Here is an 18,158-nt window from a genome sequence, read left to right as displayed (position 1 = left end):
CGTTTTATTTCATATAGTGCAATTCCTTTGAATAAAGAGTTGCAGTAATCAAGTTTAGATATCACCAAAGAGTGAATCAGTATAGTGAGTGATTTAGTACAAAGGAATTTCGAGATGGAACGAATTTTACGTAATCTATAGAAGGTGATGTTCACAATGTTACTGATATGATCATGGAAATTTAGTTTATTATCAAAAATTACACCTAAAATTAATCTAAGCCTATGGGACCCAAAATGATAGAAAATATTTTTGTATCTTTCTGCCATATTTTCTTAGTCTACAACTACATTTCTTGATATCTGAAGATCTCTTTGCTCTCTCTGTTTCAAAGAGTCATCGCTTGGGACCAACACCTCTATGATCAATGCCATTCTAGTGTCCTCTCTAGTACCACAAAGCCAGTTTCCTTGCATTTAGCTTTTAATCTTTGGGAATGTCCCGTGTGATCATAACCTCTTCTTTCTCCATAATTCTCTTCGAGTAATGATCCCAGTGCCTTTCTGGTACAGCAATGCTGTAGTGTTTGCAAAGTTTCCAATGATGACGTTTATAGAGGTTTTCTGCCATTAAAATTTCACAGTTAGAAGATGAGTGACCATTTCCAGTTTTCTTACAGAATCTATAGATTCATTCATTCTCCAAGGGAAGCTCAGAACGGTTTACATTAATTTATTCAGGTGCTCAAGCATTTTTCCTGCCGGTCCTGGTGGGCTCACAATCTATCTGGGGCAATGGAGAGATTAAGTGACTTGCCCAGGATCACAAGGAGCAGCGTGGGTTTGAACCCATAACCTCAGAATGCTGAGGCTGTAGCTTTAACCACTATGCCACTCTAGAATTCAAATGACACATTTTCTCCTTTCACTCTTCTCCTTCCCTCCCTCTCCCTCCACTCCTCTTCCCTTCTCACCCCTCCCTCTACTCCTCTCCTCTTCCTCAAGCCTTTTTCCTCCATTCTTCTCTCTTCTTACTCCCTTTCCTCTTTCCAGAGGTTCTTGACCACCTTTCCCCCTCCAAGGCTATTCTCTTCATTCTCCATGTTTCTGTTGAGCATGGTCCCAGTTACCCACCTTCCCAATCATCTTCTTTGAAGCAGGCAGCTGGAAAGACATTTTATCTTCTCCTACTGCTGTGGGGCTAGTCCAGTGATATAAGCCACAAATTCTAGCATCTCATTGTGGGTGTCAGGTCAAAAGCACGCCGGGACAAAGGCGCGCCCAGACAATTGAGCGCAGCGCGCGCCGCCGCGCCGCTCTAAATTACTGTTTTTAGTGCTCCAACGGGGGGGCGTGGGACATCGCGCCGCATTGTGGGGGTGTTGTGGGGGGTTGTAACCCCCCACATTTTACTGAAAACTTCACTTTTTCCCTGTTTTTAGGGAAAAAGTTCAGTTTACAGTAAAATGTGGAGGGTTACAACCCCCCAAACCCCCCATAACGCCGGCGCAATCTCTATTAAGTAAACTGGGGGGTTCCCCAACAAAACCCCCCGTCGGAGCCCCTAAAAACTGTAATTTAGAGCGGCGCGGCGGCGCGCGCTTTTGTCTTTCGCGCCGTTGTCTGTGAACGCTCATTGTGAGGCTGGCTCCAAAACAGTAGAGTATAATATACGATTAAATGTGTCTCCTGCTGTGAGCCAGAGAGCTGGTAGGAGAGGGTAAGACAGTCTGCACCCTATCACATCAGGCAGTGCTTGGGTTAACCTGGGCCTAGTCCAGTAGAATGGAAGTCATCTTTTGAAGTGGGACAATTTTCTCCCCACAACAACACATCAAGGCTGCTTTTTCCCTACAGCCCTTTGTTATGGCTGCTTCTTAAGAACATAAGAAGTTGCCTCTACTGGGTCAGACCAGAGGTCCATCGCGCCCAGCGGTCCGCTCCCGTGGCGGCCCATCAGGTCCATGACCTGTGAAGCGGTTTCTGACTAATCCTATAACCTACCTCTGCTTCTATCTGTACCCCTCAATCCCCTTTTCTTTTAGGAACCTATCTAGACCCTCCTTGAACCCCCGTAGCGTGCTCTGGCCTGTCACAGCCTCCGGGAGCGCGTTCCATGTGTCCACCACCCTCTGTCTATAGGTAAAAACAGCCCTAGGTTTTCAGTCTCTTCATGGTTTTGGATTTTGTTATGACCCTTTATTTATTCACTTATACCAGCAAAGAAAACAGTTTTCTGCAAAACTCATTTGCTTGCTAGAGCAATGTGCTGTAAAATGTATGCATTAAAGGTAAAGAGTGCTAAAACAGAGGGTTCACCTAAAAAAAAAAAATAATAATAATAATCACAGTTTCTATAGCAGAATGGTTGAAGTGCTGACACTGCAGAGATATCCATCTCCCCCCCCCCCCCCCATTCTCCTCTATAGTTTCACTTTCCACGGCCTTGTGTTCTACATCTTCACAACTCCAACTGGGAGTTCATGAAAATCCCCAAAGCGTGGAAGACAGCCACTTCAGGAAGGGCTTATTTATTCTGTAAACTCTCAAGGGCATTATTAAAATAAATTATAGAAAATTATGACAGAGACACATCAGTGGAGCTGAACCAGCCACAACAATTCAATTCAGAGCAGTCCTGGCCCGATGTCATTAGAATTTAATAAGCAGAGGAATTCATTTGTGAAAAAGGGGGGGGGGGGGGGGGGGGGGGGGGGGGGGGAAAAGCTGCAAGCACTCCTCCCCCCCAACTCGCCACAGAAAGGATAAGGTGACAGCCAAATGGCAGAAAATATGGAGAAAGTTAATCAGGTGAAAATATTTTAACCTAGTTGATATCTAAGTTAAGCTGTTTTGCTGATGGACATCTTTATCCAGTCACAGCCAGTTTATATAAATTTATCTTTGAAGGAGCAATTTATGTCAGAGTGTGGTTTTTTTTTTTCCCCCACTGATGCTGCTTTTAGCTCATTAATAACTTCCAATTTCAGCTTGAAAAAGAAAATACATGGCAGCTAAAAGCCATGACTAGCTCCAGTTGCCAGAAAAGTGCATCAACTCCTTCCATCTCCAGCACTGCCCTTTCAGCATAAATAGGAAGCTGATGTACCCACAGATGTGACTGAGAACTGGACCCCCCTTCTGCGGGTTTATTTATATAACATTTATATCCTGCCTCTCCACAATCTTTGTGGGTTACAAAATCGCATCCTCTATAATAAAACCCTAAATGCGCATCCCTGCCACCGTGATGTGTGCCTCTGTGCCAAATTCGATTTGAGGCACGTGGGGCGGCTTGCGGCACGTGGGGCAGAAAGAGGCAGAAGGAGAGGGCGACTGTTTTGTTCGGCAGTTTCGCGTACAGAAGTTTCCCCATTAGTAGGAGCCTGTGGCGGTTTAAACATTGCCTTTCTTCCACGACGCTGCAACTCCGAAACCACTGCAGACCACCACGAAAACCAGGTAAAAGGTAAACAGGAGAAGTACTGCTGCTGGACAGGGGGAGCAGGGAAGGGGTGCTGCTGAACAGGGGGGAGGTAAAAGGAAGGGAGAAGGGCTGCTGCTGGACAGGGGGAAAGTAAAAGGAAGGGAGAAGGGCTACTGCTGGACAGGGGGAGCAGGGAAGGGTGCTGCTGAACAGGGGGGAGGTAAAAGAAAAGGGAGAAGGGCTACTGCTGGACAGGGGGAGCAGGCAAAGGATGGTGGTGGTGGACAGCCGAGGAACGAGAGAGACAGAAAGAAAGACAGACACACACATCTATTCTAGCACCCGTTAATGTAATGGGCTTAAACACTAGTTCATAAATAAAACTGTACAAACACATCATAGCCATTGCATGTTAGCTTTTTCATTAATTCTTCCCAGTACCTTTATTAGTTTACCAATGCCTTCCTGCTCCTTTTTGGCTCCAGTTCACTCCAAATAGGACCCTACTAACACTACAATACTATATATTTTTACTAATAACTACCTGGGGGGGTCTATCCCTCTTTTTAACCATATCTAATGTAGCCCAGTCACCACAGCGATAAGGCTTCTAAGCCATAGGGTAGACATGCCGGATGGTGTGAATAACATGAAGAAAAGTCTGGCGAAGCTTGAAGAATGGTCTGAAATTTGGCAGCTAGAATTTAATGCTAAGAAATGCAAAGTCATGCATTTGAGCTGCAAAAACTCAAAGGTACGGTACAGTTTAGGGGGTGAACAATAGGTGTGCACGATGGGTGTGATTGTATGTGATAGTCTTAAGGTGTTTCAAACAGGTTGAAAAGGTGACAGCGAAAGCAAGAAGGATGCTAGGTTGCATAGGGAGAGGTATGGCTAGTAGAAAAAAGGAGGTATTGATGCCCCTGTATAAGACTTTGGTGAGACCTCATTTAGAATACTGCGTATAATTCTGGAGGCCGCACCTTCAAAAAGATATAAAAAAGATGGAGTCGGTCCAGAGGAAGGCTACTAAAATGGTATGTGGTCTTCATCATAAGGCATATGGAGACAGACATAAAGATCTCAATCTGTATACTTTGGAGGAAAGGCAGGAGAGGGGAGATATGATAGAGACATTTAAATACCTACGTAATGTAAATCCGCCTGAGTCGAGTCTCTTTCATTTGAAAGGTAACTCTGCAATTTGAGGGCATAGGCTGAAGTTACGAGGTGATAGGCTCCAGAGTAATCTAAGGAAATACTTTTTTACAGAAAGGGTGAAAGAGGCTTAGAACAGTCTCCCGGAAGAGGTGGTGGAGACAGAGACTGTGTCTGAATTCAAGAAGGCGTGGGATAGGCACATGGGATCTCTCAGAGTTCTTATGTTCTTATAATGGTTACTGCGGATGGGCAGACTAGATGGGCCATTTAGCCTTTATCTGCCATCATGTTCCTATGTTCCTATCTAGGTTTCTTTGAGACCTGGGACAGTTGTGCCCTTATGCACTATGTTTAAAATGTCCTTTTCCCAGGGACTGGGAATATTACTTTCATGGCATCGTCAGGCTGGATCCACTCCCAGAGATTAAGATTGAAAATCAAGCCTAGGTCTTCTAGATCAGTGGTTCCCAACCCTGTCCTGGAGGACCACCAGGCCAATCGGGTTTTCAAGCTAGCCCTAATAAATATGCATGAGAGAGATTTACATATAATGGAAGTGACAGGCATGCAAATCTGCTCCATGAATATTCATTAGGGCTATCCTGAAAACCCGATTGGCCTGGTGGTCCACCAGGACAGGGTTGGGAACCACTGTTCTAGATGGTAGCACACTACTCTGCGGCTGAGTCATAAAACTGACGTCCTTGCAACTCATTTTTAGCAGAAGTTTAAAGTTATTTCTGAACGGCTTTTGGCTAACTAGTAATGATTTATTTAGATCTATCTAGATACAAAGTTAAGGAAAAACAAAGATTGTCCAATTAGTGTATGCAATTTGAGTAATCAGCCGATTAGCTCCAATAATTGGGTACTAATAATCAATTATTTGGGCTAATTAGCCACACTTTGAATTTGCATGCACATCATACACTATTCTATACAGAATGCAGATCTTTTTGTGCGTTACTGAAAAAGGGGGCATAGCCATGGAAGGGGTGTTCACTAAAGATTCGCATAGATCAGAGAGTGATCTAGGGGCTAGATCAGTGGTCTCAAACTCAAACCCTTTTCAGGGCCACATTTTGGACTTGTAGGTACTTGGAGGGCCTCAGAAAAAATAGTAAATGTCTTATTAAAGAAATGACAATTTTGCATGAGGTAAAACTCTATAGTTTATAAATCTTTCCTTTTGGCTAAGTCTTAATCATAATATTGTCATTTATAGCTACAGAGACATATGATCAAGAAATTGTTTTATTTTACTTTTGTGATTATGATAAAACATACTGAGGGCCTCAAAATAGTACCTGGCGGGCCGCATGTGGCCCCCGGGCCTCGAGTTTGAGACCACTGGGCTAGATTCTCAAAACTTTGCGTTAAAAACCGATGAGCCGCTGTTGCAGCCATTATTGTAGCGATTTAAAAAAAAAACTAGCCATTCTCTAAAAAAGCGTGCACACAAATGAAGTTGGCGGAGAGTAGCGCAGGTTCGATAAATTTGCATGTGCCTATCACTGGTGATAGCGATCGGCACATGTGCAGAATACACATACACACACACACACACACCCTCCTGCCGCCGAAGTCAAGCAACCCCCCCACCCGAACACCCACCCACCCCCAGCAGCAGGAGAGATGCCCACTCCCTGCCGCTAAATGCAACCCCCCCTCCCCGACACTCCCCATGCCTCTGATGACCCCCCCACCCCTCCTCCTTACCTTCTTTACGAAGGCTGGCTAGAGGTATGCCTACTCGCTCTGGCCAGCAGGCCTGCTTCTTCAAAATGGCAGGCCTTTACCTCTACATCCTGGAATGTGCCGGGGAGGGCCTAAAGCTCTGACTGGCCCAGATGCCTAAGGCCCCTCACAAAGGAGAGTCTTTAAACAACCTGGGCCAATCAGAGCCTTAGACCCCTCCACAGCACATCCCAGGATACACCACGGAGGGAAAGACCTGCCATTTTGATGAGGTGGGCCTGCTGGCCAGAAGGAGTAGGCATCCCTCCAGCCAGCCATCATAAACAAGGTAAGAGGGAGGGGGGCGGAGGGTCATCAGAAGCACAGGGGTTTGGGGGGTTGTGTGGCAGTGTGAGGGAATGGGCATCTCTCCCACTGCCGGATGGGTGTTGCTTGGTGGCAGGAGGGAGTGGGCATTGTTTCCGCTGCCGGAGGGGGGTGTCAAGGGGGCATTGCTTGGCAACAGGAGTGAGTAGGCATCTCTCCTGCTGCTGTGTCAGGGAGTTGTTTGACAGCGGCAACATTTTCTGACAGTTCTGAGCTGTCAAGCCTTACTTTCCTGTCAGTGCCTGAGGATAATAATAATAATTTTATTTTTATATACCACCTAACCAGCAGTTCATAGCGGTTTGCACAACAGGTACTCAACATACAATATAATAATAACATCATACATAATAAGAACATAAGAACATAAGAAGTTGCCTCCGCTGAGGCAGACCAGAGGTCCATCTCGCCCAGCGGTCCGCTCCCGCGGCGGCCCACCAGGCCCATTTCCTGAGCAATGGTCCCAGACTATCCCTATAACCTACCGCTACTCTTATCTGTACCCCTCAATTCCTTTATCCTCTAGGAACCTATCCAAACCTTCTTTGAAGCCTTGTAACGTGCTCCGGCCTATCACAGCCTCCGGAAGCTAATCCAAGCATTAAAATCCAAGCATTAAAACTAACGAATAAGGAAAACACAATATAAACTAAAATAAGTATATATAAAGATTAAAAGTACACTATAACTACATGATAATATAAAAATCAATAATGTATATTATATTGTTTAAATAAGTGGGTTTTAAGATCTTTTCGAAATTGATAGTAAGTAAGAAATGGAGAAACAAGAAGATTCAAACATGAATTCATTAATCCTGCTTGGAATGCTAAGGTCCTATCTAAAAAAATTTTGTAACGACATGCTCAGGCTCAGGCATTGATTAGAAAGTAAGGCAATGACAGTTCAGACCTGTCGGCATATTTTGGCTGCAAATGTGGCACAACGAGGGTGGAGAATCACTCGGCGATTATGGAGAATCACTCGGAGTGATCATTTTAATATTAATGACCTCGTTGTACTACATTTGCATAGCAGTATCGGAGACTGCTAGAAAACTCGGAAAAGACCACAGTAAGCCATTTTAATAATCCGCTGCTAAAATACATGCACTCTAAACCAGCTGGAACAAGTTTAACGAGCACATTAAAGGCTGATTTTGGTTTTCAGAATCTGCCCCTAGGACCAGAAAGAGGAAAAGTGAGACTTGATACAGAAGAAGGAGAACAGAGAGACCAGAAGGGCTGAAACTGGAGAGAGAAGAGATCAGTCTACAATGGTATCATAGGGATAACAGTAGAACGGGATCATGAGGGGGAAGAGACCAAAGCAGGGCCAGGACTTGAAGAAGGAAAGATGAGGGAAGAAATAGAGCAAAGCAAGACTGAAAGTAGACAACTAGAGCAAGATTGGGCCCAGAAGGCAAGAACAGCCTGAGTGAGAGTTCTTAAGTGCGGGGGGTAAAGAGGAAAGAGAACATGATAGGTCTACCAGAAGGGAAGAGAGATTAGAGCAAAGCTGAGACAGGAAGGGAGAGCAGAACAAAGCAAGGATAAAACCACACTCCCATCTTTTTCTTCTGTCTCTTTCTTTCTCATCCCCCACCTGCACTCCAGTCACTCTCCTTCCTACCCATCTGAAAACTTGGAAGCAGTGATGACTTTGCACAGGACTGAGCAGTGCCTATTTTCCAGTTTCTTCAGTCTGGCGGTATTTGATGTGAAGGGCTCCACCATCTGTCACAGCTGCCCTGCCCCATTTCCAACTCCAGTTGGCTCTTATAGCTTTGTCTTTCTCTGCCTATCTTTCTTCCTTTAAGGGCAGAAGCAGCGCTGATCACATATTTCTAGATTTTTCACCTTTGGTTCTGCCTACCTCAGGTTTTCCTTCCTGTTACAAGGTGCTGGTATCATGCTGATCCTAATACCTTTATTTAAAATTTTTTTTCCTCAGGTTTTCCTTCCTGTTACAAGGTGCTGGTATCATGCTGATCCTAATACCTTTATTTAAAATTTTTTTTTCTTGATAGGAAGGTGTCACAAATGGCACTTTCTAATAGTTTGGCAGTTTAAAACACTGAATGCACCACCCTTAAAGCCATTATCAGAGTGGTTTACAATTTAAAATAACAACGATACTCTTTAAAAAGAAACAGAATTCCATTAAAATAGGAAATCTTACTCACACATACCTAAGAATTCACATTAAAAAAAAAAAGCAGAAAGCTGATGTAACCTGTAGCAACAGCTCACCTGCTGAGCAAACAGATAAAGCAGCCACGAACATATGGGTTTCATGGAGCGAGGGAGATGTAAGTCAGCTGCCACTGAAACAGATACAGATAGACAAGGAATACAGAAAAATTAAGAGAAACGAAAGTTCCTCAACGTGATATTAAGGGCTCCTTTTACAAAACTGCGATAGCGTTTTTAGCTCGCGCTAAATTGTCACGCACACTAGACGCCAATGCCAGCATTGAGCTGACGTTAGTTCTAGCCGCGTAGCGCAGGTTTAGCGCCCTAAAATTCAGTGTGCGCTAAACACACTATCGCAGCTTTGTAAAAGGAGCCCTAAGTGATAATGCTCTAAAACAGCGGTTCCCAAACTTTTTCTGTTCACAGCTCAGTTAGTTTCAAAATTTTTCCACTGCTCCCCAGGTCAAACGATAGCTCTATAATCTAATACATACCCGATAGTTGTTTGCTTGAGACGATTATTAATTTAAAAAAAAACTGAGTTTACTCCAACAATCCACTGATTACCGTATTTTCACGCATATAACGCGCGCGTTATACACAATTTTACAAACCGAGTATAACCATACGCGTTATATGTGTGAGCGTGTTATACAATTTTTTTTTTCTCATTGCGATCCGGCATCCCCCCTGCGAACCGGCATCCTCCCCCCCCGCTCGTGTCACCCTCCCCCCCGCTCGCGTCACCCCCTCCCCCATGATCCTACATCCCCCTGCACCGCAAAGACATCGCTGACCCGATTGGGCACCAGCACCAGCACCAATGCACAGGACATGCCAGTGCCAGTGCCCGAAGATCCTCCCTCGCCTGGGCTGGGCTGGGATGGACGGTGCGAGGGAGATCCTCCCTCTTCCCTGTGCTGGGCTGGTCTGGGCTTTGAGCATTTGCGCATTCTGAATCTGAGAATCTCGGAGAGAGCGAGACCAGAAGGCTTTGAGCATGCGCAAATGCTCAAAGCCCAGATCAGCCCAGCACAGGGAAGAGGGAGGATCTCCCTTGCACCGCCCAGCCCAGCCCAGGCGAGGGAGGATCTTCGGGCACTGGCACTGGCATGTCCTGTGCATTGGTGCTGGTGCCGGTGCCCAATCAGGTAAGTGATGTCTTTGCAGGATCGCGGGGGAGGGGGGGGGTGACGCGAGCGTGGGGGGAGGATGCCGGTTCGCAGGCCAGAAGAGGGAGTAAGCGGGGGTGGCGGGAGGAGGTTTTAGCAGCATGCGCGGTATACGCGTGTGCGTGCTATATAAAAAAATTTTTTTACAAAAATGCTTTGTTCCCGCGCGCTATACACGTATGCGTTTTATACACGTATGCGCGTTATATGTGTGAAAATACGGTACTTACATTCAAACAGAGGTCGCTAGCCATGCGCAAAGCCACTAGGCGTGCACACTAGTCACATACATCGGGCCCATTTTACAAAGCCGCACAGCAACAGCCCCGAAGCCCTTTAAGGGGTTATTTTATCAAGCTGCGGCAGGGGTTTAATGCGCGTAATACCGCGCGTTAAACCGCCTGCCGTGCTAGCCGCTAACACCTGCACTGAGCAGGTGTTAAGTTTTTTAGCAGGCCGCAGGGGTTAGCGCGTGACGAAATGTCCGACGTGCTAACCCCGCTAGCGCGGCTTGATAAAAGGACCTCTAAATCTCTATGGGCTTCGGGGCCATTACCACGCTGCAGCCGCTAGCGCAGCTTTGTAAAACAGGGCCATAGTGTCTCCCCTGCGGTGATTATATTCGCACGATAACAGAAAAAAAACTGTTTTACCGGCCACAAACATCAAAACAGTAACTAATGAATAACCTGAAGATTCAGTTGTAGTATTTTTATTTCTATATACTTTTTAATGTCTTAAGGTTGTACAAGATGTCTAATATAAGAATAATCTGCGGCTCCCCTGAACGTCAGCATATTCTAGGCCTGCACATAAATTCTAGTATGTGGATCTCAAAAGAGAAGGAGCATGGACGGATCACAGGCGCTCCTGAAAGTTAGGCACACTGTTATGGAATACAGTAAAACCTTGGACTGCAAGTAACTTGGTTTGCAAGTGTTTTGCAAGACAAGCAAAACATTTTATTAAATTTTAACTTGATATACAAGCAATGTCTTGCAATACGAGTACATACAGTATACACGCGTCGCACCATCACAACTGAGCCGATGCTTCTTCTCTCTCTGACACCGCGGGAGTGTAGTGACTGTTCTAAACAAACAAGGTCTTGCAATACGAATACATACAGTATACACGCGTCACATCTGAGCCAATGGTTCTTCTCTCTGTGACACTGCAAGAGTGTAGTGACTGTTCTAAACAAGCAAAGCCTTGCAATACGAGTACATAAGGTATACACGCGTCACGTTATCACAACTGAGCCGATAGTTCTCTCTCTGACGCTGCAGGAGTGTAGTGACTTGCAATACGAGTACGTATAGTATTTTGTATTAAAGTTTTGGGGTTGTGGAACGAATCGTCTGCGTTTCCATTATTTTTTAATGGGGAAATTCGCTTTGATATACGAGTGCTTTGGATTACAAGCATGCTTCTGGAAAGAATTATGCTCGCAAGCCAAGGTTTGACTGTACTCCCAATCCACACCCAATTTAGACGCAGACATTTATGCCAGGTTTTAGTTACCATAAATGGTTGTGCCAAAATTTTAGCCATAGGGACAGGTGATGCACATATTTTTTTTAAGCCACGCCTAACTCGGGCTGTGGCTTACAAAATAGCGCCAAGCTCCCCAGGGAGCTGCGGCTTGAGCATGGGGCATTGACGCCATTTGTGAAAGCTTCAGGTTTGAAAATAATTCTACATGCAAAATGACACCAGCGCAAGGTTTTAAAATTATAACCAGGATTTATTGAATTATTGGTTCTATTTTCCCATTATTAGATCAAAAGAATAGCATAATTGCTTACGTTGCGCTCATGGGAGATCATCATCGTGGCCAAAGACTGGCCTTCTCACAATGGTCTCGTCTTTCTATCTCATTACAGTCTATTATATAACTTTTGGTTTAGTGACATCATCAAGTTTGACGACCAATAACATTTCTCTGGGTGGTCTCAAAGTTTAGACAAAGAAACATTCCTCCATGTTTAAAAGTTAGTCAAAGTTTCAGATGATTTCTGAATTAACATTAACATTCAAAAGAATTCACAATTATTAACATGGTAAATTCTCAGTCCTTCCATGCTGACAAGTTCTGAGCCTTAAAGGAAAAAACTCCTAAGCTGACAGATTCAAATTGCATAGCCTTACACAGAAATCTTACTCAGGAGAAAAAGGGGGGGTTAAATCCCCCTCTCCTCTTCCTGAAGCATGTTTATGCTTATAAAACCATTTATATATCCACAATCATATTTTACATTCATGTCACCACATATCACATTCATGGGCCCCAAACATTCATAATTTCATTCATATCTTGGCCATTCATACTTCATACATTTTATATCTCAGTTTGGAATATGGAATCTAATATGCTTTTTCTAACTGGTCTAAGCACATCTGTTTTCAATTAGAACCACGAGGCTAAAGGCAGGAAGCTGAACAAAGAACAGAAACTATTCACTGGCACAAGATGGTGACCTAAGACAGGACAGTTATAGCACATACAAAAGAACCTCCATGTAATCATGTAATCATGATTTCCACCATGATTTAGCTTCAACAGCAAAGTACACAAAAAACACCATTCTTTTCCTTATATTAATCTTTAGTGTGTTTTTTCTTCTTCTGGCCTTAGCTACATTATATTTAAATGTTTTATTCACCTATTTTTCGTACGCTTCTATTTGGGCGCGGTCCTTAACTAACACAGATGTTTGTCTAACTAGAATTACCCAGAATCATACGAAAAACTGGCGCTATAAAAATACTGCACTATCATGCTTCTGACATCCATTGCATCGTACCATAAACAGCACGCTAGCCACGCGCCACGCTTCCATAATCCCCTCTTGGATATTACTGAATTTATGAAGTAATATTCAGAATTGAGCTCGTGGTCTTATCTGTGGCGCTGGGGTTTACTCTGGGTACGGTTCTTCTCATGGATCAGTGTGTCTGTGCAAGTATATTCTTTTAAATGCCAATTAGATAGCAAAAGCCAGAAAAATGTACTACCTAGGCCTGCAACGGCAGGTGCCTAGAAGATCTTACCCAAAGCTTACTTGAATTCTCTAGTGAGAATGCAAGCAAATCCCATCCACTATTCTAGATAAAACCCATCTAAGTGTACATTTATGTAAGTTGCTGTCTAAACCATATCATATAGGAAACTTACCATTCCAGTGGTAGTTAGACAGTCAGTGTCTGTTCTAGGTGCAAGTACAGTCCTAGAGCAGAGACGTCTGTTGTTTTATTCATAGAGGTATTCATGAAACTCCAGTACTTTTAAAGTTTAAAAGTCAGAAAATTTAGAGAAAGTATAGTTAAAGAGAAATAGAACCCTAGATTTCCCTAAGATAAAGAGAACCTCAGTATTACCTAATTTAATTAGTCCCTATGCTCAAAAGTGTTATGTTATAAAATCTTGGAATTAAATCAATAAAGTGTAAAATAATGCACAGTGTTAAGAAAACCCAAATATATGCTTAATATGGAAATGTACTCATGTGCAGATAATTCATGCACATCAGATATAAGTTTTCTTTTTCTGTGTGTGTTGCAGGAACTCATTTCTCAAATTTAAATTAAAATCATTAAAAGGACTGATGATATCAGCTGTTAAACCCAATTAAACAATATTGTGGCACTGTGTTACAGCTTAGAAGCTGCCACTGTGTATAGAAATACAGTCATATGAAATAAAATTTAAAATACAGGATAAACAAAATATTTTCTGAGAGCAATGCATGAAGACAATGATAAAGAAAATACAGTTATTAATACAATATCAGAATAAGTCTATGAAATTATGCAAAAGCATAATTAAAGTTCAGAAGCCTAATTCAAATGAAGTGATTTAAAGTAACGTGGTTTAAGATAAAGTCTGTTTTTTTCGTTCAAAATTTTTTTATATGAGTCCAGAAATGTCTTTTGCAAATAGTTTTAGCAACTTGTAAGGTCGGAGTCTCTAAATTAATTTCAGTGAAATTTAAATCATGGCTTTAAAAAGTTCATGCTGCAACATTTTCATAATTCAAGCTTGGCTTTTCTGTAATGAAAGGTAAGCACAGCTCATTAGTTGAAGACAAAGGAACACTGAAATTCCCGCCGAAAATTCAGCATCGGAATTTTTTTTTTCTCTGTGTTCTCCACAGCTCTAGTGGTGGTATGTGGTACTGCTGGTCAGTGTAAATCCTGGAAGGAAAGCACATGTTCATTAACAAAAGAACAAAGAAAAAACACATAGCACGTTATCACGTTATCCCCTCTGCAAACTGTACTAATTCTTGTATTACAGAGCCACATTCTCTGTGTTGAATTGTTGAAAGGATTCAAAGAAGGTTCTTAACTGAAACACAAAACATACAGATTAAATAGACTTTTTTCAGGGTCCTGTAGTACCAAAATTGGCCACAGGAAAATTTAAACATGCAGACACATTCTCTACATGGTAAAATTAGACTTTCTTTTTTTTCTAACATCAGGGAATTATTCTCAATTCCATATTTTTTTTATTAGGTTCCTATCCTGAAGAGCTTACTTGTAAAAAGTAAGCAAAATTTCAATTCCGAATTCATCCACTTACATAAAAGTTTGTTATAATTGTTCTTTTCTGGTAACAAGGTTAGTAAGCCCTTTGTTTCACATTTATTTCGATTTTCAAAAAAATATAGGTACTTAACCTCTATTTTTCTTAATCTTTTTATTTTAAACTTCCCAATTTAATTTTAAAATGCATTTAAATTTAATTACTCCCTAATCATACATTTCGGACAATGCACAAGTTTAAAAATACTTTATAAACCATGCAGGGGCACAAAAATTCATATTCAAAATTAATTTGAAACACTGAGATAAAACACAAAGGCAGGGATTTTATTTTTCCCTTATGCACACTTGCCTGCTTTTAAGCATGGTATCTGTTTTTTGGAATAAATCTTTTTCTTTTCCACAAAATTATCCTTTCACTGTTGAATACCAAGTCCAGCAGAATTCTTTTCTCTTCTCTCATCTTCCCTATCGAACTTCTCCATAGCAGATCCCTTACAATCAAGGAATTAACATTTCACAAGCTTTCTTTCCACATTCCTGTACATTCCTTCTACAAACTATCTCCCTGCTTTGAAACAGCCAAACATTTAAACGATCTAGCTATTCAAACTTTCTTTTCCAAATTGTTTAAATATCACATTCTGACCCAACATTTCTTTTCTTGCAACACTCTTATAACTCTTTTAAAAAATAAAGGAACAAGGGAAAAATTCAAGCTACATAACGTCTTTTTTTTTTTTTTTTTTTTTTCTTGTACAGAGCCCTTAGGCTACAAACAGCTTCTAAAACTCTTCCAAAGTACCTCCATTGTTCTTAACACCGCAGGGATCACTTAGCTATGTAAACTCTGTTCTCCTAATACACTGCATTTTGAACTTAAATCAACATATTCAACTTCTCGACATCAAAACCACTTTGAATTAACTTCAAGTGCCTTACTAAACAATTACCCGGCTGATCGGAACTCCAACCTGCATGCATTTCCCTGTTAAAGTTTTATCAACAGACTTGCTCCGAGACTTCTCAAAAAAGAAGAATCAAATTCGTTAACTGACTAATAAGCAAATACCTGTTGGAAATCTGTAGCCCTGAGACAAAGGACTCCATTGCTGCTCTTCCCTCCCCCTCTTTCCTCCCCCTTCCCCTCTGCCTGGAAACGAACAAAAGAGAAACTCAAAAAAGACCCGCCTTTTAGCTCACGTGATAGCTCTGTGGAAGGTATGGAGGAAAAAGGTGGGGGTGAAAATCCCCCATTTGCAGCCCGCTCTTTCAAACAAAGGAGACTGAAGGGAACGGGAAGCCATTAACTTTATTTTTCTTTTTCCAGAGACAAGAGAAAAAGTTAGGGCAGAGCAAAAAAGACAGAGAGAGACAGAACTGGAGTTTAGAAAGACAAAGCTGAGAAACACAATTTCTTTTTTCTTTTCAAAGTAGTTACTTCAGATAGGCACTGAAAATGCAGAGAGAGAGACAAAGAAAGAGGGGGGGTGCCCTCAGCCCGTTTTTTCAAACAAAAAGACGGGACAGAGGGAAACTTTTCAAAGTCAGATAGAGTTAGTTCAGAGACAAAGCTTAGACACACAGCAGGAAAGAACAAATTTGTTTTTTTTCTTCAAACTTAATAACGCATTTTTAAACAAGCAAAAACTTACGTTCACAGAGGAGACCTGCTCTCTACTGGGCACATTTTTTTCTTCTTTCAGACAGAGCCAGATGGAAAAATGCCAGCACTGCAAGGTTTTTTCTTTCTTTTCACAAGCCATCTTTGCTGTTCCACTGGGCTGTTACATTCTTTCTGTGTTACTTTTATTTCTAATTTTTTCTTTTTTTCTTTTTCCATTAATATTTAATTTCTTATGTACAGATATATACAAGCATGCATGCTCCTTACTGTTAAATAATTTTTTTATTATTTTTAATTAATTAATTTTTTTTTTTAATTAATTTTTTTTCTTTAAACAGGCGTAATACTCACAATTTTCCAGTTTTCCGGTCCCGTTTTATCTCTAATTTCCGCCATATTCCTGCGCAGCCAGTCAACCTGTGACTACCTTTTGTTACACAACCATGCGAAATCTCTAGAATTTCTATGAATAACCTATAAGCTTTTTCAATGCGTCAAATTAGTTAGTTCCCGGGTTTCGGCACCAATTGAGCATGGGGCATTGACGCCATTTGTGAAAGCTTCAGGTTTGAAAATAATTCTACATGCAAAATGACACCAGCGCAAGGTTTTAAAATTATAACCAGGATTTATTGAATTATTGGTTCTATTTTCCCATTATTAGATCAAAAGAATAGCATAATTGCTTACGTTGCGCTCATGGGAGATCATCATCGTGGCCAAAGACTGGCCTTCTCACAATGGTCTCGTCTTTCTATCTCATTACAGTCTATTATATAACTTTTGGTTTAGTGACATCATCAAGTTTGACGACCAATAACATTTCTCTGGGTGGTCTCAAAGTTTAGACAAAGAAACATTCCTCCATGTTTAAAAGTTAGTCAAAGTTTCAGATGATTTCTGAATTAACATTAACATTCAAAAGAATTCACAATTATTAACATGGTAAATTCTCAGTCCTTCCATGCTGACAAGTTCTGAGCCTTAAAGGAAAAAACTCCTAAGCTGACAGATTCAAATTGCATAGCCTTACACAGAAATCTTACTCAGGAGAAAAAGGGGGGGTTAAATCCCCCTCTCCTCTTCCTGAAGCATGTTTATGCTTATAAAACCATTTATATATCCACAATCATATTTTACATTCATGTCACCACATATCACATTCATGGGCCCCAAACATTCATAATTTCATTCATATCTTGGCCATTCATACTTCATACATTTTATATCTCAGTTTGGAATATGGAATCTAATATGCTTTTTCTAACTGGTCTAAGCACATCTGTTTTCAATTAGAACCACGAGGCTAAAGGCAGGAAGCTGAACAAAGAACAGAAACTATTCACTGGCACAAGATGGTGACCTAAGACAGGACAGTTATAGCACATACAAAAGAACCTCCATGTAATCATGTAATCATGATTTCCACCATGATTTAGCTTCAACAGCAAAGTACACAAAAAACACCATTCTTTTCCTTATATTAATCTTTAGTGTGTTTTTTCTTCTTCTGGCCTTAGCTACATTATATTTAAATGTTTTATTCACCTATTTTTCGTACGCTTCTATTTGGGCGCGGTCCTTAACTAACACAGATGTTTGTCTAACTAGAATTACCCAGAATCATACGAAAAACTGGCGCTATAAAAATACTGCACTATCATGCTTCTGACATCCATTGCATCGTACCATAAACAGCACGCTAGCCACGCGCCACGCTTCCATAGGCTCTAAAAGGAACAGAGTGCTCAGGATACCCTACCTCATTGAAGTCTTCACTCCAGGCTGAGAACTTATCAGTTGTCTGTTCTTAGTGCTGAGACTCTCTAGTAGAAAAGAGAGGTCCTATATATATAACCGAGTTTTGAGGTCTGGCTCATGGTCCTCGGACAAACTGGAGCCTACAGTAGAAAGGAAAGCATCGACTGTTAGAAAGAGCACAGACAAGCAAATTTTACATCTGTTAATAAAAGCTAATGGAACCAAAATCCCCGATTATGAATTACTGATGAAACCAGTCAA

General features: G+C 41.7%; 1 protein-coding gene across 3 annotated transcripts in view; it reads right to left on the bottom strand.

Moving 5' to 3' along the window:
- LINGO1 (leucine rich repeat and Ig domain containing 1) overlaps positions 1-18,158 on the bottom strand; it is a 1,785,251-nt gene that overhangs the window by 1,122,472 nt on the left and 644,621 nt on the right. For all 3 annotated transcript variants that reach the window (XR_004536892.1, XM_033919604.1, XM_033919603.1), the window contains one exon: positions 17,899-18,037. The gene's annotated coding sequence lies outside the window, so the exon portion shown is untranslated. The remainder of the gene's footprint in view (positions 1-17,898; positions 18,038-18,158) is intronic.

Source organism: Geotrypetes seraphini, chromosome 14, assembly GCF_902459505.1.
Source record: "Geotrypetes seraphini chromosome 14, aGeoSer1.1, whole genome shotgun sequence".
In the NCBI taxonomy this organism is placed as follows: domain Eukaryota; kingdom Metazoa; phylum Chordata; class Amphibia; order Gymnophiona; family Dermophiidae; genus Geotrypetes; species Geotrypetes seraphini.
The sequence above is the reverse complement of the archived record's forward strand: the minus strand, read 5'-3'. Positions and strand labels throughout refer to the sequence as shown.